Below are 15,195 nucleotides of genomic sequence, written 5' to 3' on the forward strand. Positions count from 1 at the left end.
AAGGTAATCACTGTCAGGAAGGATCAGGGCTGGAGACCTAGGGGAGCTATATCACTGAAAGCATTTAAGGAGGAGTTAGATGCATTTTTGACCTGTCAGAGAGCTAAGGGGTGAAGAATTAGGCATTAAAGAGGAGTTAATGACAACAGTAGATCAGCCATGATGTTATGCAATGACTTGATCATCCGAATAACCTGATCCTGTTTCTTTTGTCCTCATATTCAGTAATTGCAAAGTTAATGGCTGTAATTTTCCTGAATGTTCTTTTATTGAACTTTGCAATCAGACAGGGTAAAGTATGTTTGTGAGTCATCTCTTGTTGAGGATGGGGACTGTACTCACGGTGAATCTGGGTCTATAATATCACCGAAAAAAGAACCACAAGTTGCAGAGAGGAAACCCTCTGCAAAGAGACCAGAGGCGCCTTTCGAACCAAATGACATTTTCCAATGGACTCCAAACCATGTGTGACAGTCTTGAGGGACGGAATGAGATCCTGTGTGACTGTTGACAAGGTATTTGGAGCAAGTGGCCTCCATCTGCTCCTTGCAGGAGCTGTGGGGGGTTGGATAGAACATAGCAACACAGGACTGAGCAGCAGGAGTGGGCCTTTAGGTACTTTGTCACCGCTCCATGTGCTTTTGGTCTCAGCAGCACGTTTCTGTCTGTATACCATTTTACTGCATACAAAAACAACTTTGAATAAATGCAAACATCTAGGCACCACAATCCTCTGGGGAAGGGAATTCCCACTTGAACAGCCCTTTGAGAATTTTTCATTTGTGTTCCAACAAATGTTGAAGGGTCACGATGTCCTTTTCCAGTCCCACCCCTCCATTGGTTAAACCCATCTTAAATGCAGCCAGTTTAGTGAGGTGGCCAATGATTTAGGTCTTAGACTAGGCCATTTTCTAGAAAAATGTGAGACACAGAAAGTTGAACTCATAACAAATAGTAAAATGATAGAGTGCCCCAAATGCTATTCTGCCTTTGAAGTCATTCTGCTCACACAAGCTACTGGTAGTGAGATTTCTTTCTGGAACAGTTGGATTTGGCTGAATTCCCTTCGTTTCAGGCAGTGGAGAGATTCCAATGAATCCTCACCAGGAACCCTTAACAAGTGGTAAAGATGACGCAAGGATTTTATCGTCTCACACTTTGCTATCTGGTGGAACAAAGTAAGAGAGAGGGATCAATCGGCTGCTGCTTCTCAGACAGGGAACATATTTCTCCCTCTCCGTATTGGAACATACAATTTTGTCAACTGAATATCAAACTGGACCATGTGCGATCTCCTGGAACATTCTCTGGAAAACCTGATTATGGATTATATGCAGGTGCGTCATTGCTCTTATTGTACACAATTCCTTCCAATCGCAAAAATGTCCCCATTTTATGATTTGATGACATGCTTACATATGTCTGTGTAATTTGTAAATATTGGTAGGTGTCTTCATAGTATGTGTGTTAATATCAATGCATCTTTATCTTAAAGTTTATTCTCTAGCTTTAGTCTCCCTGACAGGAGATAATATGCATCCAGCTGATACACTTCTCAGAAAGTCATGGATGGTTCAATACTATTTCTCAGCTAAGATCAAACAGATAATCCCCCATAACAAAAGACCGGCATTCCAGGAATGAGGAAAGGGAAACCTCTTTGAACATCTCCGAAAATAATTATACCTTTTTATTTTAGTTTAGGGGATCAATCCTGCACACAGTGCATCAGGTGTGGTCTCAGCAATGCCCTGTACAGATGCAGTAAAAAATTCCTGCAATTGAACCTGATATCTTTTGCCAAAAGCAGCATCATTCCACTTACTTTCCAAATCACTTGCTGCATCTGCAGACTGACTTCATATGATTCATGTCCCAGAAACATGGAAACCTCCTGTATCACAGAGTTCGGCAATCTCTCTCCATTTAAATTGTTTACCATTATTTCATCCTTCATGCCAAAATAGGCAACTTACCGTACATTATTTCTGCTGAATGTTTGTTCACTAACCTTCCCTGCTTGTATCACATTGCCGACTCACTACCTCCATTTGACGACACGTTGAATGACCATCTTGGTATATGAGCTAATTGAACTCCAAGCCACTCGCTCCCCTTCCTCCAGATCTTTGAAACAGATTATTGATCACTGATGACCCCACAATGATCTCTGAGGCACTCCATCAGTTATAGCCTGAAAATAAACGTTTAAAACTACTCTCTATTTCCTGTGAGCGACAGCTTCCCTGTTCCTGTGCAGCGGTTCAGGTGGGTTGAATGGCCATCTCCTGGACTGTGCAGTGTACTGAACGAGCTGAATTACTACATTCTATATTCCTGTGTAATTCCTTCGAGGGGCAGAATGGTCTCCTCCTGTGTCATTGTTACGATCCGGTCGGACAGAATGGAGTGTTCCCCAACCCTGTTGGATTGAGGGAACAACACATGGGATGGGCAGAAGTTGCCCATTCGGCTGCACCATTCAGAATGTTCATGGCTGCTCCGAGTGTGTCTGACCATCCATTTCCTGTCTGTTCCCAATAAACGCTGACACTTCTGTCCAGTAAAGATGAGTCGAGCTCAGACTTGAATATCTTCAATAACTGAGTCTTCACTGCTCCCTGAAGATGAGGACACCACAGATAGCACAACACTAAAGTGAAAAGGACATCTTTGTTCATTGTGGGACAGTTATTCTAAAACTGTGTTAACTGAACAGCAAATCACCACCTCTTTTCAGACATAAGAACAGAATAATTTGGAATAATTAGGAACATAATCATGCTTTTAAAGAACAACAGAGGATTAGTAAGAAGGAAATACGCAGAGAAAAAATGAGGTACGAAGGTAAACTGGCCAAGAATATAAAGGAGGATAGTAAAAGCTTTTTTAGGTATGTCCAAGGCAAAAAAATGGTTAGGACAAAAATTGGGCCCTTGAAGACAGAAGCAGGGGAATATATTACTGGGAACGAAGAAATGGCAGAGGAATTAAATGGGTACTTCAGATCTGTGTTCACTGGGGAAGACACAAGCAATCTCCCTGAGGTAACAGTGGCTGAAGGACCTGAACTTAAGGGAATTTCTATTTGCCAGGATTTGGTGTTGGAGAGACTGTTAGGTCTGAAGGTTGATAAGTCTCCGGGACCTGATGGCCTGCATCCCAGGGTACTGAAGGAGGTGGCTCGGGAAATCGTGGATGCGCTGATGATTATTTTCCAGAGTTCAATAGAATCGGGGTTGGTTCCTGAGGATTGGAGGGCGGCTAACGTTGTGCCACTTTTTAAGAAGGGTGGGCGGGAGAAAGCAGGAAATTATAGACCAGTTAGTCTGACCTCAGTGGTGGGAAAGATGCTGGAGTCTATTATAAAGGATGAAATTACGGCACATCTGGATAATAGTAACAGGATAGGACAGAGTCAGCATGGATTTATGAAGGGGAAATCATGCTTGAATAATCTTCTTGAATTTTTTGAGGATGTAACTCGGAAGATGGACGAGGGAGATCCAGTGGATGTAGTGTACCTGGACTTTCAGAAAGCTTTTGATAAAGTCCCACACAAGAGGTTAGTGAGTAAAATTAGGGCGCACGGGATTGGGGGCAAAGTACTAGATTGGATAGAGAATTGGTTGGCTAATAGGAAACAAAGGGTAGTGATTAACGGCTCCATTTCGAAATGGCAGGCAGTGACCAGTGGGGTACCGCAGGGATCCGTGCTGGGACCGCAGCTTTTTACAATATATGTAAATGATATAGAAGATGGTATCAGCAATAACATTAGCAAATTTGCTGATGACACAAAGCTAGGTGGTAGGGTGAAATGTGATGAGGATGTTAGGGGATTACAGGGTGACCTGGACAAGTTAGGTGAGTGGGCAGATGCATGGCAGATGCAGTTTAATGTGGATAAATGTCTGGTTATCCACTTTGGTGGCAAGAACAGGAAGGCAGATTACTACCTCAACGGTATCAAATTAGGTAAAGGGGCTGTTCAGAGAGATCTGGGTGTTCTTGTCCACCAGTCAATGAAGGCAAGCATGCAGGTACAGCAGGTCGTGAAGAAGGCTAATAGCATGCTGGCCTTCATAACAAGAGGGATTGAGTATAGAAGCAAAGAGGTGCTTCTGCAGCTGTACAGGGCCCTGGTGAGACCACACCTGGAGTACTGTGTACAGTTCTGGTCTCCAAATTTGAGGAAAGACATTCTGGCTATTGAGGGAGTGTAGCGTAGGTTCACGAGGTCAATTCCTGGAATGGCAGGATTGCCTTACACGGAAAGACTGAAGCGACTGGGCTTGTATACCCTTGAGTTTAGAAGACTGAGAGGGGATCTGATTGAAACGTATAGGCTTATGAAAGGACTGGACACTCTGGCAGGAGGGAACATATTTCCGTTGATGGGGGAGTGCCGAACCAGAGGACACAACTTAAAAATACGGGGTAGACCATTTAGGACAGAGATGAGGAGAAACTACTTCACCCAGAGAGTGGTGGCTGTGTGGAATGCTCTGCCCCAGAGGGCAGTGGAGGCCCAGTCTCTGGATTCTTTTAAGAAAGAATTGGATAGAGCTCTTAAAGATAGTGGAGTCAAGGGGTATGGAGATAAGGCTGGAACAGGATACTAATTAGGAATGATCAGCCATGATCATATTGAATGGCGGTGCAGGCTCGAAGGGCAGAATGGCCTACTCCTGCATCTATTGTCTATTGTCTATTGTCTATTGTCTATCCCACATTCCCACTGTTTCTTTCCAATCAAATATGTATCGTACCCAGCCTCTGCTGCTGTCTCAGGAAGAGAATGCCTGTTAGCAGAAGACATCAGGAGCATTAAGGAAATGAGCAGATTGAGGCCATTCAGCCTATCGAGTCGGAAATTCCGGACAATAATTTCTTATATGTACCTCGACCTCATTCTTTTGCCTAGTAACTTTGATTCCCTTACAAATCGAAACACATCGATTTGTGTCTTAATGACACTATGTCTGTGATCTGTGTATCTGTATGTAAGTGTTTGTGCGTGTGTCTGTGTGTATGTGTGTCTATGCCTCTGTTTCTGTATGTCTGTATGTGTGTGTGCCTGTGTGTGTGTGTGTGTGTGTGTGTGTGTGTATGTGTGTGTGTGTGTGTGTGTGTGTGTGTGTCCATGTGCTTGTAAGCTGTGTATCTTTCTAATCTTTTACTATTCATGTATTTGTTCAAATGCCTTTAAAATATTGTCAATGTATCTGCTTCAACCACTTTCGCTCCATATGCATAACAGCCCCTGAGTTAAAAAGTTGTTCCTCAGATTCCCTTTCATTGTGTCTCCCGTGACCTTAAACTGATGATCTCTCGTCTGTGATTGCCCAACCCTGGGAAAAAAGACTGTGTGCATTCACTCTCTCCATGGCTGACATGATCTTATAAAGTTCAATATGATCCTCATCATCCTCATGCACACAAAAGTAAAAAGTCCTAGCTTGTCCAACCTCTTTATAAAACTCAGACCATTGAGACCTTGGTAACATCCTTGTAATTTATTTCTGCCCTCTTTCCAGTTTAATAATATCCTTCCTCAAGCAAAGTGAACAAAACTGAACATAACGCTACCAATATGGCCTCACCAGCATCCTGTAGAACTGCCACATAACTCCCAAATTTCGATACTCAGTGATATAAACCAATTAAGGCCACTGTGCCAGAAGCTTTCTTCAATGTCTACCTCTGAATCAACTTTCAGAGAACCATGCACCTGAATTCCAAGCTCCCTCTGTTCCACTACACTCCTTAGGACCCAACCATTCACCATGAAACTCCAAACTTGATTTGACTTTCTAAAATACAAGAACTTACACTGATCTATATTAAAAATCCATTTTCTATTTCTCAGCCAACTTCTCCAGCTGATCAAAGTACTGCTGTAATTTCTGAAATTTCTGATAACCTTCCTCACTCTCCGTGATGCCGCTTGTTTTAGTGCCGTCTTCAAACTTACAAATCATGCCTGTACATTCTCATGTAAATCATAGATATATGTAATATGTAGTGGTGCCAGCATTAACCCCTGAGGCATTCCACTATTCCAGTCTGACCAGCATGTTTCCAGTATTACTCTCTGCTTCCTACCATCAAGACAATTTTGTACCTAATTTGCCAGTTCCCCCTCAATTCCATGCGACCTAACGTTCCAGAGCGGCGTACCATGTGGAACCTTATTGAAGGCCTTCCTGGAATCCATCCAAACGACGTATACCATCCGGACCTCCTCAATGTTGCTGGTTACTTTATCAAAGAACTCCAACAAAATTGTGAGTCATGATCTCCCTTGCACAAACTCCTGTGCTGAATTTCATGAAGGGATTTTGCCCGAAATATCGATTTTCCTGCTCCTCGGATGCTGCCTGACCTGCTCTGCTTTTCCAGCACCATTCTAATCTTAGTCCAAACCACCCCCTGTCTTTCCAAATGCATGTATATCCAATCTCTCCGAATCTTCTAAAGTAACCTACCCACTAGATTTTAGGATTACTGGTCTTCAGTTCCCAGATTTATCTTTGTAGCATTTCGTGAACATGGGCTCAGCATTCGCTATGCTCCAGCCGTCCGGGACCTCACTCGTTGGCCAGCGATGATAGAAAAGAGCCAAATAGTGCTCTCGTATTTTCTTCTCTATCCTCCTATCTTCCTGCTGTGTTCCTGAATATAACTGGTCAGGACCAGTTTTTGGAAATACTGTAAAGTCTGCAACATACATCTATTTATTTCAGGTACAAGCACCAAAGAGTGAGCAAGTGACTCAATGATGGTTAACATAACAAATTAGAAACTATGTTAATCATAGGAAGTGACTTCAAAAGAATTCCAGCTATTGTGGAAACCTGAGAATTCTCAGAAATTAACGATCCAAAAAAGGAAGGCCATGAAACTGTAAAGGAAATCAAAAAGAGAACGTACATGCTAACAAACAGGACCACAAAGACTGCATCAATCTGCGATCTATATTTCAAAGGAAACAAAATAAAAGCAAGGTCAAATGTGGAGATTTGTAATTGGCAGAGGAGCGGTCATTGTTGAGAACAGGGAAATGGCCGAGAAATAACCAGTTACTTTGCATCTGTCTTCATGGAGGAAGAGCCAGAAAATCCCCCAGTAATAACAAGTGATCATATCGGACTTCTGGAGCTAAAGACAAAAAGTCAATTCATATCAGAAACAAGGTAGTACTTGAACATGGCGCTGGATTGAGCATTGCTAAGTCTGACGAAACAGATGTACGTCCTAACAAAATGTCGGAAAAAAATCACCAATAGTAGTATTAATTGCACTGTCGATGACTGTGTTTTATTTTCCCGTACATTCTGCAGAGTCCGGAAACTATTGTGGATAAATGTGATCCAAGAACGACCGACGAATGGAAAGGATCCAAACAGCTACAAAGGAAAAATACATAGTATGGCTAACTGCAGACCAGTTAACTTGACATTTGTAGGGAAACTGTTGGAATCTATCACACAGGATGACGTTTTTGCTATTTAGAAATTAACAGCAACAATGGAGAGAATCCGCATGCATTTCTGAAAGAGAAATCATACTTGATAAACTTCGGAATTGTTCGAAGTTGTTCCTTACAGCATAGATAATGGGGAATCAGTAGAAGTGGCATAGATTGAATTTTCCGAAGGGTTTCTATAAGAACTAAAAAAACGAGGTTGTAAATGCAATGAATGTGAAGGGTATTTGGAGGAATATATGTAAGTGGAAAGTTAAAGTTTGGTTCGCTTTCATATAAGAGAGTCAGAACATCGATGCAAAGATATGTAGAAGCAGTTTCACAGCGTGTTGGTGGGACTGTACCTGGAGTATTGTGTACAGTTTTGGTAACCGAATCTCAGAAAGGATATACTGACCACAGAGAAAGTGCAATGGACATTCTCCAGATTAATCCCTCAACTGGTGAGATTGCCTGATGAGGAAACTCGGCCTGTGTTCTCTAGAGTTTCAAAGAATGAGAGGTGGGTCACAGTGAAATTTAGAAAATTCACAAAACATATGACAAGTTGAAAATTAACAGAACGCTTCCGTCGCTGTCTATTCCACATTCAAGGCAAATAATGGCAGGATCTGGGACAGGACAGTTAAGGCTGCAATAAGGAGGAATTTCATCACTTGGAGGGGACTAACTAATACAGGGGCATGGAAACCTACTGGCAGGCAAGATTAGGGAGAATGTCCTGATATTCTACAAGTGTCTCCAGCAGAACAGAATAACCAGGGAACAGGTAGGACTCATTAGTGACTTGCCATGTTGCATCCAAATCAACTTTAGTGGTAGGAGACAGAGGGGAGTGGTAGAAGGCTGTTTGTGTGATTGGAGGCTAGTGTCCAATGGTTTACCACAGGGATCAGTGCTGCGTCTCTTATTATTTCTGATTCAGAGGTGTTCGTGTTGGACTGGGGTGGACAAAGCTAAAAATTGCATAACACCAGGTTATACTCCAAAAGGTTTATTTGGTGGCACGAGCTTTCGAAGCGTTTAATCAAAGCGCACAATCACCTGATGAAGATGCAGCACTTTGAAAGCTCGTGCCTCCAAATAAATCTGTTGGACTATAAGCTGATGTTTTCTGATTTTAAACCTTATTATAAATGATGCAGCTGTGAATATGGACGAGGGGTGGGGAGTGTCATAAGTACGTTTGTTATTGATACGAAGATTGGCCGGGTGGTTGACAGTGAAGAGGTACGCCTTATGTTTCTTAAAGATGCAGATGGAATGGTCAGATGGTCACATCAACACAAAGGAAATGGTCAGATGGGTGGATCAATGGCAGATGGAATATAACCCTGATAAATATGACGTGCTGCACTTTGCAAGAAGGAATCAGACAGGGGAGGACTCAATGGATGACAGCACACTAGGAAGCTCAGAGGGTGCTTCTCCACACATCCCTGAATGTGACTGGACAGGTTATTGCACAACTTGGGAACGCATAGGGGAGCGTAAACACTGCCTTTATACATCGAAGCATGGATTATAAGAGCTATGCAGAACTTTGGTTAGGCCAAGATGGAATACTGTGTGTAGTTATGGGGGCCACATTACAGGAAGGATGTGATTGTACTGGAGGGAGTGCAGAGGAGATTCACCAGGATGTTCCCTGGGATGGAATATATCAGCTATGGAGAGAGGCTGGATAAGCTCGGGTTGTTTACTTTGGAGCAGAAAAAGCCTGAGGGGGATGTGAATCAGAAGGATAAGATTCAGGGTGGATAGACAGCAGCTGTTCCTTTTAGTCAAAGGTCCGCATTTTTAAAGTGATGGGTTTGAGGTTTAGTGAGGATTTGAGGACTGTTTTTCACCCAGAGTTTGTGGGGTCTGGAATGCACTGCTTGAGAGGGGAGTTGTTATGGTAAAATCAAAATCTTTAGAAAATACATGATTGTGCAGTTGAAATGCCATAAGATTCACTGCTACGGGTCTTGTGTCGGAAAGTGGGCCGAATGTAGGTCGTGCTGTATTTCTGATGGAACAGAGACTGTGCTTCTGTTATTGTATGGATGTGGGAGGTCAATCATTGAGTAGGTTAAGATAAGAATTGATGGGTTTCTGAAGAATATCTCACCAAAGTATGTAAGAGGGAACTTGTAATATCTTCTGAAAATATGTCAATTGTAAAATTAAGAGAAAAAGTTGCAGCTTTCTTACAGTCTGATACCAGAGAATTGAGGACAGGGAAATAGCAGATCAATGGAGCAAATACTTCAGCTAGGCCTTCACAGAAGATAAAAAAACAAAAAAAAATCTTCCTAGAAATACGAGAAACTTTCGTCTGGTGAGAAAAAGGGAACAGCAAATAAATTAGCAACTAAACAGTTATACAGAAAAATATTGGAGTGTAATTAATGGGCATAGACAAACTCAACAGAGATTTATGAAATGGGAATCATATTTGAGAAAGAGACTTTTAACAAAATTTAGTGAAGGTATCAATGCAATACGATTGGAATCTGAGAAAGATTTTTGGTAAAGCCCCAAGCCTATTGTGCAAATTCGAATCCTGTGGGACTGGGGCTAATATATGGTCATGGTTTTAGAATGGGAGAGCTGGCAGGAAAGAATGAGTAAGAATAGAACCATGTCGTTTTTTTTGAATGGAACACTTCGAGGATATAACTAGGATATACCGAGATTTGGCATCCACATATTCCCAATACACATCATATCTTTGTTTGAGGGGCTCATATGCTATATTCCCCAGTCTGCTGACAGTACTAAACGATGTCAGCTTGTGAGTGGATGAGGAGGATGTCAAAAAGATTCCAAGGTGATTGAGCCAAGTGGAGAGACTGGGCAAATACGTGGTAGATGGAGAGCAATGGGAGAGATGAGATGTTGTACACTTTGATGGGAACAATAGAATGGCATCCTATCATTTGCAAAGGGAGTGGTTGAAAAATGTTGCATTATAAATGAACTTAAGCTGCATTTTTATTTTATTTCTGCGCAGCCCTCCGAGTCCATGTAAGGCAGTGAGTTCTGAAGCCAGAAGTCAACACTAGGAATAGCATTGGCACGCTGACCAGTGTATATATACCCAACAAGTGGGGAGCTGTAACATTGAAAATGATCTGTATGTCACTGTACACCAATCAGTGAATGTAATATTGTAGGAGCAGAAAGCAGGTAGGCAGATAAATGGTGTATTCACCTTCATTTCAGGGAGATTTGAATACAGGAGTAAGGGTGATTTACTGCAGCTGTGTAGAGCCTTAGTGGGGCCACACCCCGAACATTGTGCAATATTGTTCGCAGTTTTGGTCTCCTTGCCTAGTAAAGGACATTGAGGGAGAGCAGTGGAGGATGACCAAACTGATCTCTGGGATGACAGGCTTGTTGAGTGACCAGCGATTTGGGGTGACTGGGCCTGTATTTTATGGGGTTTAGGAAAATGAGTGGAGATATCATTAGACAATAGACAACAGACAATAGGTGCAGGAGTAGGCTATTCTGCCTTTCGAGCCTGCACGACCATTCATTATGATCATGGCCGATCATCCTTAATCAGTATCCTGTTCCTGCCTTATCTCCATAACCCTTGATTCCACTATCCTTGAGAGCTCTATCCAACTCTTTCTTAAATGAATCCAGAGACTGGGCCTCCACTGCCCTCTTGGGGTAGAGCATTCCACACAGCCACCACTCTCTGGGTGAAGAAGTTTCTCCTCATCTCTATCCAAAATGGTCTACCCCGTATTTTTAAGCTGTGTCCTCTGGTTCGCCACTCACCCATCAGCAGAAACATTTTTCCTGCCTCCAGAGTGTCCAATCCTTTTATAAATAATCTTATGTTTCAATCAGATCCCCTCTCAGTCTTCTAAGCTCAAGGGTATACAAGCCCAGTCGCTCTAGTCTTTCCGCACAAGGTAGTCCCGCCATTCCAGGAATTGACCTCGTGAACCTACGCTGCAAACCCTCAATAGCCAGAATGTCTTTGCTCAACTTTGGAGACCCGAACTGCACACAATACTCCAGGTGTGGTCTCACCAGGACCCTGTACAGCTGCAGAAGAACCTCTTTGCGTCTATACCCAATCCCTCTTGTTATGGAGGCCACCATGATCTTCGATTTCTTCACTATCTGCTGTACCTGCATGCTTGCATTCATTGACTGGTGTACAAGAACACCCGGATTTGTCTGTACTGCCCCTTTACCTACATTTATTCCATTTAGGTCGTAATCTGCCTTCCTGTTCTTGCCACAAAAGTGGATAACCATACATTTTTCTACATTAAATTGCATTTGCCATGCATCTGACTACTCACCTAACCTGTCCAGGTCACACTGTAATCTCCTAACATCCTCCTCACATATCACCCTGCCACCCAGTTTAGTATAATCAGCAAATTTGCTAATGTTATTACTCATACCATCTTCTATATCATTTATATATATTGTAAAAAGCTGCGGTCCCAGCACTGATCCCTGCGGTACCCCACTGGTCACTGCCTGCCATTCCGAAATGGAGCCGTTTATCACTGCCGTTTGTTTCCTGTCAGCCAACGAATTTTCAACCCAATCTAGTACTTTGCCCCCAATACCATGCGCCCTAATTTTGCTCACTAACCTCCTATGTGGGACTTTATCAAAAGCTTTCTGAAAGTCCAGGTACACTACATCCATTGGATCTCCCTCGTCCATCTTCAGAGTTACATCCTCAAAAAATTCCAGAAGATTAGATTTCCCCTTCATAAATCCATGCTGACTCTGACCTATCCTGTTACTACTATCCAGATGTGTCGTAATTTCGTCCTTTATAATTGAATCCAGCATCTTTCCCAACACTGAGGTTAGACTAACTGGTCTATAATTTCCTGTTTTCTCTCTCCCACCTTAAAAAGTGGTAAACATTAGCCACCCTCCAATCCACAGGAGCTGATCCTGAATCTATGAAATTCTGGAAAATAATTACCAACACTTCCACAATTTCCCGAGCCACCTCCTTCTGTACCCTGGGATGTAGGCCATCAGGCCCCGGGGACTTATCAAACTTCAGACCTAACAGTCTCTCCAACACCAATTCCTGGCAAATATAAATTCCCTTAAGTTCAGGTCCTTCAGACATTGTTACCTCAGGGAGATTGCTTGTGTCTTCCCCAGTGAACACAGATCTAAAGTACCAATTTAATTCTTCTGCCATTTCTTTGTTCCCTGTAATATGTTCCCCTGTTTCTACTTTCAAGGGCCCAACTTTAGTCTTAACCATGTTTTTTCCTTTCACATATGCAAAAACGCTTTTACTACCCTGCTTTATATTTTTGGCCAGGTTACCTTCGTACTATTTTTTTCTCTGCGTATTTCCTTCTTAGTAATCCTCTGTTGTTCTTTAAAAGCTTCCCAGTCCTCCGTTTTCCCACTTATCTTTGCTACGTTATACTTTTTCTCTTTTAACTTTATATGTTTCTTAACTTCCCTCGTCCGCCACAGCCACCCATGCCTCCTCCTAGGATCTTTCTTCCTTTTTGGAATGAATTGATCCTGCATCTTCTGCAGTATACACTTAAATATCCGCCATTGCTACTCCACTGTCATCCCTGCTACGGTATTGCACCATTGAAATTTGGCCAGCTCCTCCCTCATAGCTCCATAGTTCCCGATCAACTGAAATATTGTCACTTCCGATTGTACCCTCTCCCTTTCAAATTGCAGATTGAAACTTATTGTATTATGGTCACTACTTCCCAATGGCTCCTTTACTTCGAGGTCCCTGATCAATTCTGGTTCATTGCACAATACCAGATCAAGAATTGCCTTCTCCCTGTTCGCCTCCACCACCAGCTGCTCTAAGAATCCATCTTGGAGGCATTCCACAAAGTCTCTTTCTTGAGGTCCAATACCATCCTGATTCTCCCAGTCGACCTGCATGTTGAAATCCCCCATAATTTGTGCTTACCACAAAACATACCCCAGTGATCCAAGAATTTACATCCTTGCTTCTTGTGCCAGTTCCCCAGCCACACTTTCAAGTCAATTATCGCCCTGTTTCTGGCCTCACCAGCCCGAGGAAATATATCAAACTCTGACAGTGTGAGACAGATTGGAAGCGGGGATGACACCATCACACAAACTGGCCAAAGAACTACAGCAGAAACTGAAACACCTGATCAGCGGATCCAGGCAATCTATACAATCGACACAGGAATTCTTGGACATCATCAGAAATATACACATAGACAAGAAAGAAACTATGGTCTCATTCGATGTAACGGCACTGTTCACCTCCATCGACAAAACCCTTGCCAAAGAAACAATAGCCAACCTGCTGGACATACAGAACAGACAACAGGACGTTGAACCTATCAACAAAGACGGCATACTTAAACTACTGGACTTGTGCCTCACAACACACTTCACATTCAACAACCAAATATACGAACAAATCAATGGAACACCCATGGGCTCACCGATCTGTGGACTCATAGCAGAAGCAGTAATGCAAAGGTTAGAACAAACAGTCTTACCACAAATTCAACCCAAACTCTGGGTCAGATACGTGATTGACACCTTTGTAATAATTAAAAACACAGAAATAGAGAACACACACCAGATCATCAACGCCACACTCACAGGGATCCGATTCACTAGAGAAGAAGAAAAGGACAACCAACTCCCCTTCCTAGACGTGATGGCACAGAGAACACCGAACAGAGAATTCACCACAAAGGTTTACAGGAAAGCCACACACACAGACCAAGTCCTAAACTATGAAAGCAACCACCCGAACACACACAAACGAAGTTGCATCAGGACGCTATTCAAAAGGGCCACAACACACTGCAGCACACCGGAACTGCAAAAAGAGGAAGAGGAACACCTATAAAGGTATTCGCCAAAAACGGATACCCTCGCAATTTCATCAACAGATGCCTAAGGGAGAGACAACGGAACGAGGACATGCCGCAAGCCAAAGGACTAGCCACACTACCATACATCAGGAACATTTCTGAACTGACAGCCAGACTACTGCGACCAATAGGACTCATAACAGCACACAAACCAACAGCCACGCTCAGACAACAATTCACCACAACGAAGGACCCGATACCCAACATGACCAAAACTAATGTAGTGTACAAAATGCCATGCAAGGACTGCACAAAACACTACATCGGACAAACAGGAAGACAGCTTCCGATCCGTATACACCAACACCAACTAGCCACGAAATGACACGACCAGCTATCCTTAGTGGCCACACACACAGACGACAAGCAACATGAATTCGACTGGGACAACACTACCATTATAGGGCAAGCCAAACAGAGAACAGCCAGGGAATTTCTAGAGGCATGGCGTTCATCCACAGACTCTATCAACAAACACATCGACCTGGACCCAATATACCGGCCACTACAGCGGACAGCTCGAACTGACAACCGGAAGCGGCAGAGACAGGCCACTATAAATGCCAGAGGAAACAGCACAGAAGCGCTTCACAGGAGGCTCCCAAGCACTGAGGATGTCACCTCGACAGGGGACGAAACGTTTGCAAGACAAATTCCCAGCTCGGCGAACAGAACCACAACAACGAGCACCCGAGCTAAAAATCTTCTCCCAAACTTTAATCTCTTGCTTACCACAGTGACATGACCAAACAGCATCTGTATATCTGTTCCATCCTCCTGATCATTAATATAGACTGTAAATAGATGAGA

Source organism: Chiloscyllium punctatum, chromosome 4, assembly GCF_047496795.1.
Source record: "Chiloscyllium punctatum isolate Juve2018m chromosome 4, sChiPun1.3, whole genome shotgun sequence".
Classification (NCBI taxonomy): Eukaryota; Metazoa; Chordata; class Chondrichthyes; order Orectolobiformes; family Hemiscylliidae; genus Chiloscyllium; species Chiloscyllium punctatum.